Here is a 12,061-nt window from a genome sequence, read left to right as displayed (position 1 = left end):
GTTATCATCCTTGCTATGAGTGGTATTTCCTTGTAGTTTGCCTTTATCTTAGTTTCCGTTATTGCACTCTTGTTATACTGTGTAGATCCTTATTATAGACTCTCAGTTTTACTGCTTACTTACTGATCGCGGCCGTCTCAACACTACACAATGGTAATAAGAGTGGGTAGCAATAACTAATACCCGAATAGTGGATCGGGGTCGAATTTCCACAGGGAGCTTGTAATGGAGTTGCATTGCCGGTTTAGCTTAGAAATGCGTTTGTACTTCTAATTGCACTCCTAACATTTTTGAGGGTTTTTATATTTAAAACTACTTTTGTAACCTAAGAATTAAAGCTAAATTATGCTAAGGAAATATTGCTAAGTTGTGCTTGATATGAGAAAAAGGCACTAGGGTTGTGACACTACCTAGGTGGCTAGCTAACGGGTAGAAGCTACTAAGGGGAGATTGATAAATCTGGGTTTAGTGCTATAGCTGTTGCACACATACACTCATTCTCACACCTCTCGGTAGAGAGAACGATTTTGCCCAATTGACTCTCTCGAGACCAATTAGGTAGGCCAATTAGACCGGGCAACTAGGGCTCAAGTAGGGTAATTACTCTTTCGAGGTTTAACCCGTTAATTGGGACTACCATTCTCATGGGTCCATCCCAATTCCTTGTTGGGTTAACTTTTAGGGTCATAAGACTCTCTCTCTCAAGAAGAGTTAGACCCGCTAAGCTTGAATTCATGTTTGCAACCACAAATTCTAGATTGAAACACAAAATCAACCCAAATAACAAATACCCAATCTCAATCTCACCCTAGAATGCAACACCCATTAACTACCCACACTAGGGTTGAGCCACAACCCTAGCTAATGGGTTTAGCTAGACATAATTAAAGAAGAAACAGTAGAAATAGATGATGAAATGAACATAATAATTGATTACTACTTAAAATCTATGATATTCAAGAGTAAAATTGCCAAATTAGGCTACAAAGTACTTCTCACGAGCGCAGCTCTCGTTCAGTAGTTAAAATCTGACCTAAAAATGTCAAAAAGATCTATTTATACCGAGCTAGAAAATCTGGACAAAAATGCCCCTACGGGGTAGGCGCGGACCGCGCAGAAATGGAGCGCGGCCGCGTTGGCTCTTGGACTCTTTGAACTCTGTTCTCTGAAGTTGGGATCGCGGACCGCGCAGAAATGGAGCGCGGCCGCGTTTCAGGACGGGCGCGGACCGCGTAAAAAGGGCGCGCGGCCGCATGGCAGTACTTTGGCAAAAACACCATCTCTCTGAATCTCATCTACGCGGACCGCGTAAAAAGGAGCGCGGACCGCGCAGATTGCCCTTTGAATGACCCAGTCTCTGAATCTCCTAGCGCGGCCGCGTGGCAAATCAGTGCGGTCCGCGCTAGGTCTTCTTGTTCCCCACTTCAATTGGTCTTTGACACTTGGCAGGTTTCACTCCGTTTTGAGCCGATCTTTGACATTTGTCATCTTGTCGCTCAAACCTGCAATCAAGCGCAACTTGTAAGGATTTTGGGTTATTTTGTGGCAATTCATAACAAAAGCAATAGCAAGTAGGGGTATAATCATGCTACAATTCTAACTTATCAACTCCCCCAAACTTAAACCTTTGCTTGTCCTCAAGCAAACAAAATAGGACCTACTCCAAAAGAGCAATCCAAGAATTTCCAGCTATCCTAAAGTACCTCAACAAGCATCAATTGGGACTAACAATTGCCCTCAATACGAATGCATCATTAACACATTTTAGGCTTTTGAAAACTATGGATCAAGTGTGCCACAAGAGCATCAAGGGTTGACACATTTCATCAAAGAGCTTTTCTCAAATACCTTGGTCATTGTGGAACCCAAACTCAAACATCCTCAACTCTCCCTAAGTAGACCTCACCTTTTAGAGTAGTGACACACAAATCGAGGTTGATGGGATTTTCACTCAATTCTCTCAAAAGGAAGGTCACAAATCCGGCTCTAGGTACCATATGCTTTCCCCTTATGTAAGTATCCACTAATGTAGGTTCCGTTCAACTCAAGATCATATAGGGCTTTTGTGGAGTCATTGTGAAGGCTTTTGGGCAAGGATAGGACATGTTTTTGTTCAAGTGGGTTCAATCTTCCCTTAAGCACTTCTTTTGATTCATTTTGGCACACTTTTCTTGACTCATTTGAGTATTTACTTATTTTTCAAGGGGGTTAGAGAGACACAATGTCACTCTTTCTTATGAAATTCAACACATTTCTCCTTTCCTTTTTCACCTTTGTTTTCTTTGAATCCCCTTTTGACCTTATTCACTTTGGTCTTTCTTTTTGTCTTGCCTTTTCTTCCTTTTTCATTGCCTTTTTTTTTTTTGCTTTTGTACCTTTTACCACATTGTTTCCTTTCTTGCCTCTCCCCCCAAACTTAGACATTTGTCATTTACTCAAGGGAAGATGTGGGTGCCAAGAGAGGGTCTCATTAAAAACGGGTATAGGCTTGTAGTTTTGGTTCTTGAAAGAAGGAAGTTTAAGGCTCAAAAGGGTTAACTAGGGAATCATTTCATTGGTAGGCTATGGAGTTGTTCAACTTAGCATTTGGATCAAGGAGAGCCAATAATCACTTCTCAAGTCAAATTTTACCTAGGATTTCGCCTCAACAAACATTCGGGGCAAGTTCTAGACCATCGGCTCGGGACTTGGACTCACAATTCTAATTCTCACCACACACCCTCAAGGATTGCTAAAGACATCGAGTTGAGGGCCCACAACGACCTTAGTTACGATTCAAGCGCACAATGGTTCAACAAGACCACATGATTGTTTGGTCAACACAAGAGTCTCAAGGCCACAACTTTCACCATCCTAAGCACAACATTATGTCTTTGACCAGGATCTTCTTCAATGTCTCCTCAATGGACGGAGGAATCTGAGCAATGACTGGTGCTGAATGTGCCTCAACTGTAGTAGCCAAAGTGGACAACTTGGATATCGCTGCTGACATCCAATTGTTTAGACTGGCTAAAGACTGACTGAGCTGGTGGGCAGTGAACCGATGAGTCTTTGAAACAGGAACTGCCGGGTCAGCTGAAGTAGAAGGACCTGGGGGTAAGGGCTCACTGGTGGAAGTGGTCGGGATGGAGGATGGTCCAATAGAAGGCTCTACCACAACTGGCTCCTCAGACTGGCCAGTTGGGGCAGAGGTGGGTGGCTGGTACTTTTTGGATTTTGGGTTGTCTGAACCCAATTGGCTATACCATGAATAGGGGGCCACCGGCTTTGTCTTGACATCAAATCGCTTTTTCTTCACCTCCAAATCCCTAAAGTACATGGACAGAGTGTTCGGGAAGGGGTAGTTTGTGTTGGTCTCCTGTCCGACTGTAGAGATCACCCTCGAGATTATGTTGCCCACATTGAGAGGAAGCCCAGCCATGATAGATGCCACAAGAACAACTCGGGCAAGAGGAACTGAGTGATCATGTGTGGAGGGATCAAGTCTACTACAAACAAATGTCAACCAACCCTTTGCCTCAAAATTAAATGTGTCTTGCAGAATCTTCTCCCCCGCCTTCAACCATTTTGGAACAGTGCCCGGGGCTGCCAAGTACTCGGCCAACCAAGGACGCACCTCCTCACCCATTGCTAGCTTCGCCAAGTATTTTGTTTCATCTTCCTCTTTGAACCCCAAATATTCATTCAAGGACTTCCCATCAAAAACCACCATTTTATACCGCACCTTCGTCGCCTTTGTGTCCTTAACCACATGAGAAACATTGCAATAGAACTCTTTTACCATATGCTCATTAGCGTCAATACACCTCTCCTTGAAGACACCCCAGCCGTCTCTAGTACGGAATTGCTCTTGCACCTTTGGGTTGAGGGGTAGAAGATCACTGTCTATGAATTGTCTCTCCGGGATCAATTTCCTCACGGGCCACCACTCTCTAAATTTGTGGAATGCTATCTCACTCACAAATCTGTCTGCCCAGGATTCAGGTTTGCTGGTTTGATCAACTCCCCCGACTTGAGGCTCACCACCCTCACCATATCCTGCACTCTCCCCAAATAATGAAGCTGTGGGGGAGGTGGAGTATTGTTCCTCACTTCTTGCTACGGACTCATCAGACGAATCCGAAATTACATTAACCGGTCTCTTGGAAGTGGGCGAAGGTGGAGGAGTGTCATGTAATTGGAATGGGTCAGAGGCGTGGGTGGGGGCTGATTCTGAGGTGATGCTCCGGGAGGGTGCATACTCACTCCCCGAAGAGTGGGAGGCAGCCCTATCAGCAGCCCGTATCAGCTTACGGGTCTTTTTAATGTTTACCCGGGCCTGGGGAGTGAGTTTAGTAATTCTCTTTCCCTTTCCCCCTCGGGAGGAACCACCTCTCCCGGGTTGTTGTTGTTCTGTACCTCCTCGTTTCTTAACCATGATCTGCAAAAATACACATCTAACATTGTTAGTTTAAGCACATGCAGTGAATTAGATGAGTTACACAGGAGGGGAAAACACAGGTAATTTGCATAACACAAAAACAGTACATAGGGGCGCGGACCGCGTAGGTTTGGAGCGCGGACCGCGCAGGGCATATGCCCCTGGTGAAGCTCTCTGAATCCCCCCAACGCGGTCCGCACTGATATGGACAACGGCTGCGTTGGGCCAGCGCGGACAGCACAAAAATGTGACGCGGCCGCGCTGGTCTAAGTAGGCACCACAGAAGAAACTACGCGGACCGCACACAAATGATGCGCGGCCGCGCTGGGCCATTTAAATGAGCTGAACTAGGGTTTAGCATTTTGGTCCATTTTTCATTAAATCTTTGGGTCCTAGTTGTCCCTACTCAATTTCTCATATTGAAGTTCATGCCCAATGTTCAAGATAAATACAAAAAAAAGCTAAGCTAATCATTAAACCTAAGAAAAATGAGAAGATAACAAGAAGTTACACTACTGGGAAGCAAGCAAAATAATTAAAAATTAAAACTATGAATGAAATTAGCAAGGAATGTTACCAGGTGTTACGAAGATTCAACTATTTGAAGCAAAGGTCAGTGAATAGTAAAAATTTTAGCCCAGGAGGTCAAAGTGCGTAAAGGGTAAAATGAGGCCTAGGGTCTCTATTTATAGGAAAACTGTGGGACCCATCACCTACCTACCAGTGCGGCCGCGCAAAAATGGACGCGGACCACGCTGGATTTCACTCCTTCACATTGAGATGAGCTTCCCACGCGGACCGCACTGTTTTGTTACGCGGCCGCATGGGAAACTTCAGAGAGCATGACATTTGAGCTCTCCCAGCGCGGACCGCACAAAAATGCTCCGCGACCGCGCTAGAAACTTCAGAGACTTACTACCCCATTGGACCAGCCTACGCGGACCGCACTATTTTGTAGCGCGGCCGCGCTAGCAAACTTCAGAGACCTGACATTTTTTTTTGTTCTGCACTGGTTCAACATTATCCCTGCAACATCTCACAAACCATTAGCTCAAAAATCCTAGTCTATAAAGAAAATCAACGAAATAGAAAAAGACATGGGTTGCCTCCCAAGAAGCGCCTGATTTAACGTCGCGGCACGACGCATGTTACCATCTCATCATTTCAAATGAAGGAGTGCCACCACGTGGCTGTCATCAATATTCCCCAAGTAATGCTTCACACGATGCCCATTAACCCGCAATACCTCACCATTTTTGTTTTCGAGATCAACAGCACCAAAGGGAGTCACAAATACCACTTCAAAAGGGCCACTCCACTTAGACTTGATTTTGCCCGGAAATAACCTCAACCGGGAGTTGAAAAGAAGAACCATATCACCAACCTTGAATTCCTTTCCCCGAGCATATTTGTCGTGAAGGTACTTCATCTTGTCCTTGTACAAAGACGAGCTGGAGTAGGCATGAAATCTAAACTCATCAAGCTCATTCAATTGCTCCACTCGGAGATTGGCTGCAACATCCCATTCCAAGTTCAATTTCCTCAATGCCCACATAGCCTTGTGCTCAAGTTCCACCGGAAGATGGCAAGATTTACCAAACACCAACCGATACGGAGACATACCAATTGGAGTCTTGTAAGCCGTCCGATAAGCCCAAAGAGCATCATCCAATTTCTTCGACCAATCGGTCCTATTAGCATTCACCGTTTTGGACAAAATACTCTTTATCTCCCGATTTGAGACTTCCACTTGTCCGCTAGCTTGTGGATGATAGGGGGTGGTCACTTTGTGGTTAACTCCATACTTAGCAAGCAATGAGTCGAAAGCCTTGTTGCAAAAATGGGACCCCCCATCACTAATAATGGCCCGAGGAGTACCAAACCTCGTAAATATACTCTTTTTCAAAAATGCTACAACACTTCGGGCTTCATTGTTGGGTAGAGCCACGGCTTCCACCCACTTTGAGACATAGTCCACCGCCACGAGAATGTAAGTATTACCACAGGAGCTCACGAACAGACCCATGAAATCGATGCCCCAAACATCAAAAATATCCACCTCAAGAATTGTATTGAGGGGCATCTCATCCTTCTTGGAAATACCGCCGGCTCTTTGACATGCATCACATCTCTTCACCAATTCACTAGCATCCTTGAACAGCGTCGGCCAATAGAAGCCGCAACTCAAAACTTTTGAGGCCGTCCTCACCCCCCCGTGATGGCCACCATAGGGAGAAGAGTGACAGGCCTCCAATATGCTCATTTGTTCACTTTCGGTACACATCTTCTTATCACTCCATCCGTGCAAATTCTAAACAAATACGGATCATCCCAATAGAAATCCAAGCTATCCCGCTTGAGTTTCTTCCTTTGGTTGGAATAAAGCTCACACGGGACATTACCAGTCACAATGAAGTTGGCGATGTCCGCGAACCATGGCATTTCACACATAGAAACGGAAAGAAGCTGCTCGTCAGGGAACCTATCATTAATCTCAATACCATCACTTGGTCTCCCATCTTCCTCTAATCGGGACAAATGGTCTGCAACTTGATTCTCGCTTCCCTTTCTATCCACAATCTCTAAATCAAATTCCTGAAGGAGTAGCACCCATCTCATCAATCTTGCTTTCGAATCCTTCTTAGTCATCAAATACCGAAGGGCTGCATGGTCCGTGTGTATGATCACCTTTGCCCCCATAAGGTAAGGTCGAAATTTCTCCATCGCGAACACAATAGCCAATAGCTCCTTTTCTGTCACTGTGTAGTTTCTCTGGGCCTCATTCATAGTCTTGCTAGCATAATACACAGGATGGAACATTTTGTTGATTCTTTGGCCTAGCACCGCCCCAACCGCTACATCACTCGCATCGCACATAAGTTCAAAAGGCAAATCCCAATTAGGTGCGGTGATTATAGGAGTTGTTGTCAACTTGTGTTTCAATAGCTCAAAAGACTCCATGCACTTCTCATCAAAAATAAACTTGACATCCTTCTCTAACAACTTGCAAAGCGGGTTCACAATTTTTGAAAAATCTTTAATGAATCGCCGGTAGAACCCGGCATGACCAAGAAAACTCCTCACCCCTTTGACAGAAGTAGGGGGAGGGAGCCTTGAGATAACCTCTATTTTTGCCTTATCAACTTCAATTCCTTGCCTTGAGATTTTGTGACCCAATACAATTCCCTCTTGCACCATAAAGTGACATTTCTCCCAGTTGAGCACAAGGTTGGTTTCTTCACATCTTGCCAAAACCCTATCCAAGTTCACCAAACATTCTTCAAATGAATCTCCCACCACACTGAAGTCGTCCATGAATACCTCCAAGATATCCTCCACCATGTCGGTGAAAATTGCCATCATACATCTTTGGAAGGTCGCTGGGGCATTACATAGTCCGAATGGCATTCTCGAGAAAGCGAACGTGCCATAAGGACATGTAAAGGTTGTCTTCTCCTGATCCTCCGGGGCAATGAGAATTTGATTATACCCCGAGTAGCCATCTAGAAAACAATAAAAGGCCCGGCCCGCAAGACGATCAAGCATTTGGTCCAAGAATGGTAGTGGGAAATGATCTTTTCTTGTCACCTTGTTCAGCTTTCTATAGTCCATACACACTCTCCAACCCGTAACTGTCCGAGTAGGAATCAACTCATTGTTGGCATTGGTCACTACCGTCATTCCACCCTTCTTTGGCACACATTGGACCGGAGAGGTCCATGAACTATCCGAGATCGGGTAAACCATTCCGGCGTCAAGCCACTTGATAACCTCCTTCTTTACCACTTCTTGCATCACCTCGTTGAGTCTCCTTTGATGTTCAAGAGATGGCCGTGCATCCTCCTCCAAGATGATCTTATGCATGCAAAATGTGGGGCTTATTCCCCTGATGTCCGCCAAAGTCCATCCTATTGCCCTTTTTCGCTTTTGAAGCACCTCCACAGTGGCCTCAACCTGCAAGTTAGTAAGGCAAGAAGAAAGAATAACTGGAAGAGTAGAATTAGAGCCCAAGAATTCACACCTGAGGTGTGGAGGAAGTGGTTTCAACTCCAACACCGGTGGCTCCTCAATTGATGGCTTGGTTGGCGGAGTTTTGCGATTTTCAAGATCCAAAGATAGTTTCCTAGGCTCATATGAATATGAACCCATTCCATGCAATGCATTCACGCACTCCACTCTACCAGCATCATTATTGGCATCCATGTTAAGAAGCACGGCTTCAAGAGGATCTTCAACATTAATCAAGGCACTTGTGTCATCCACTATCACCGCCGTGACAATGTCCACAAATGAACACACCTCCATACTATTGGGTTGTCTCATTGACTTGCACACATGAAATACCACCTTCTCATCACCCACATGGAATGTTAACTCCCCTGCTTCCACATCAACCAATGCCTTCCCCGTAACTAGGAAAGGTCTTCCAAGAATAATGGGCACTTCGAAATCCACTTTACAATCCAATATGACAAAGCCGGCCGGCAATATAAATTTGTCCACCCGGACAAGCACATCGTCGATTATACCTAAAGGCCTCTTCATCGACCGATCCGCCATTTGAAGTCTCATTGAGGTTGGCCTAGGTTGTCCAATTCCCAAAGTCTTGAAGACTGAGTACGTCATTAGATTAATGCTAGCCCCCAAGTCACATAGGGCCTTAGCAAAGTCCGCACTCCCAATAGTGCAAGGAATAGTGAAAGCTCCAGGGTCTTCTAGTTTCGGGGCCATAGAGTGCACAATCGCACTAACTTGGTGCGTCATCTTTATTGTTTCACACTCCATAGAACGCTTCTTGGTGACTAAATTCTTCATAAATTTTGCGTACCCAGGCATTTGTTCAAGTGCCTCCACTAAAGGAACATTGATTGTGAAGCTCTTCATCATGTCTATGAATTTCTTGAACTGATTGTCGTTCTTTTGCTTTTCTAACTGCTGAGGATATGGTGGAGGTGGTCTAGGCAAGGGTGCCTTGGCCTTGGACACCACCGGCTCGGGTATATCAATAATGTGTTCCCTAGACGGGTTCACGGTATCTTGAGTCTCTACCCCGGCATCATCATCAATATCAATCCGCACATCATTTGTCACTATTGGTTCAACCACATTGTCAACATTAAAAGGTGCATCATCATCATGCAACTCAATTTCATCATTCACAACTTGATTCTCAACCGAGGCATGCACATCACTGCCTCTTCCACTCCTAGTTGTAACCGCCATCACATGATTGTTACCCCCCTTCGGGTTCACTACCGTATCACTTGGTAGCGTACCTTTTGGTCGGGTATTTAAGGCTTGAGATTTGCCCTATTTGCACCTCTAGGTTCCGGATAGATGTGTTATGCGAAGCCAATTATGCGTCAGAATCTTGGTTCTTTTTCATCATCTGCTCAAACATCATTTCTATCCGTCCCATATCACTTCCAGAAGAACTAGGCCCTTGTGACTGAAAGGGGGGTGGATTGTTTGGTTGTTGGAACATGGGGGGCCTTTGAAAGCCTTGCCCCCCGACCACCATTATTCCACCCTCCTTGATTGCTATTGTTGTTGTTCCAATTGTTGTTGTTCCCGTTCCAATTGCCTTGGTTATTACCTTGATTACCCCAATTGTTGTTCTGATTGTTATTGTTCCAATTGTTACCACCTTGTTGTTGATTATTGTTATTCCAATTGCCGCCTCCTTGTTGATTGCCCCAATTGCCTTGGGGGCGCCATAGTTGATTCCCTTGATTTCCTCTATTTCCTTGGTAGTTATTGACATATTGGCATTCCTCACTTTGATCATCAAAACACTCGTTCGAATAACCACCACCATCATTGTTGTTGTCAAACTGCTCACCATTACCTTGAGGTTGTTGTTGCCCTCTTTGCCTCCTTTTCAGCATAGAAACATTCTCCATTGCATTGACTTGGCACGGGTTTTGTACTTGTTGCAATTGTGCCTTCGCCAACTAATTCATTGTTGTTGTAAGTTCGGCAATAGCTTGGCCATGGTAACTCAACTCCTTGTGCAAATGGATGACCGTGGGGTCACCTTGGGGTACATTCGCTCGGCTTTGCCATGCCGAAGAGGTGTCAGCCATTTCATCAAGTACGTCACATGCCTCTTGGTAAGAAAGTTTCATAAAGTTCCCACCAGCCAATTGGTTCACAATGCACTAATTCGTGGTGTTGATGCCCCTATAGAAAGTCTGCTGGATCATCACCTCAGTCATGTCGTTGTTAGGGCACTCCTTCACCATTGTTCTATATCGCTCCCAGATCTCATGCAATGGTTTCGTTGGCATTTGCTTGAAAGCTAGAATCTCGTCCCGAAGAGCCGCCATATGACTTGGAGAAAAGAACTTGGCAATAAATTTGTCCGCCAATTCATCCCATGTGGTGATAGAATGATTTGGTAACCTTTCTAACTAGTCCAACGCTTTGCCCCGAAGAGAAAACGGGAAAAGCCTCAACCGCAACGCATCCTTTGACACGTTTGTTTGTTTGCTGCCCCAGCAAGTATCTACGAACCCCTTCAAGTGCTTGTATGCATTTTGGTCGGAGGCGCCCGTAAAATATCCCCTTTGCTCGAGCAAGGTCAACAAGACATTTGTGATTTGAAAGTTCCTCGCCCGGATTCGGGGAGGAACGATGGCACTCGCGTACCCTTGATTAGGAAGAACTCTTGGGACGGCTCTTGGCGGTGGCGGAGGAGGGTCTGGAATAGGATTGTTGTTATTTGCATGGGCCGGACGGCCTCGACGTGGAACTTGAGGTGGTATAACCTCGTCGGGCTCAAGATCCTCTACCTCCTCCCCCGCGTTCACGTTGCCAAGAGGGTCATTTGCATTGAGAGCCATAGTACCTGAATGATTGACACAACTGAATTAGTAAACAAGAAGGAAAGAGAAGCAAAACACAAAACTAACTAAACTAATAGTCAACACCGTAAGCTCCCTGGCAACGGCGCCAAAGAGTTGGTCGCGGCCGTCTCAACACTACACAATGGTAGTAAGAGTGGGTAGCAATAACTAATACCCGAATAGTGGATCGGGGTCGAATTTCCACAGGGAGCTTGGAATGGAGTTGTATTGCCGGTTTAGCTTAGAAATCGTTTGTACTTCTAATTGCACTCCTAACATTTTTGAGGGTTTTTATATTTAAAACTACTTTTGTAACCTAAGAATTAAAGCTAAATTATGATAAGGAAATATTGCAAAGTTGTGCTTGATATGGGAAAAAGGCACTAGGGTGGTAACACTACCTAGGTGGCTAGCTAACGGGTATAAGCTACTAAGGGGAGATTGATAAATCTGGGTTTAGTGCTATAGCTATTGCACACTTACACTCATTCTCACACCTCTCGGTAGAGAGAAAGATTTTGCCCAATTGACTCTCTCGAGATCAATTAGGTAGGCCAATTAGACCGGGCAACTAGGGCTCAAGTGGGGTAATTACTCTTTCGAGGTTTAACCCGTTAATTGGGACTACCATTCTCATGGGTCCATCCCAATTCCTTGTTGGGCTAACTTTTAGGGTCATATGACTCTCTCTCTCAAGAAGAGTTAGACCCGCTAAGCATGAATTCATATTTGCAACCACAAATTCTAGATTGAAACACAAAATCAACCCAAATAACAAATACCCAATCTCAAT

The sequence above is a fragment of the Nicotiana attenuata genome, chromosome 5 (assembly GCF_001879085.1).
Source record: "Nicotiana attenuata strain UT chromosome 5, NIATTr2, whole genome shotgun sequence".
Classification (NCBI taxonomy): Eukaryota; Viridiplantae; Streptophyta; class Magnoliopsida; order Solanales; family Solanaceae; genus Nicotiana; species Nicotiana attenuata.
Note: the sequence above shows the minus strand (reverse complement) of the source record.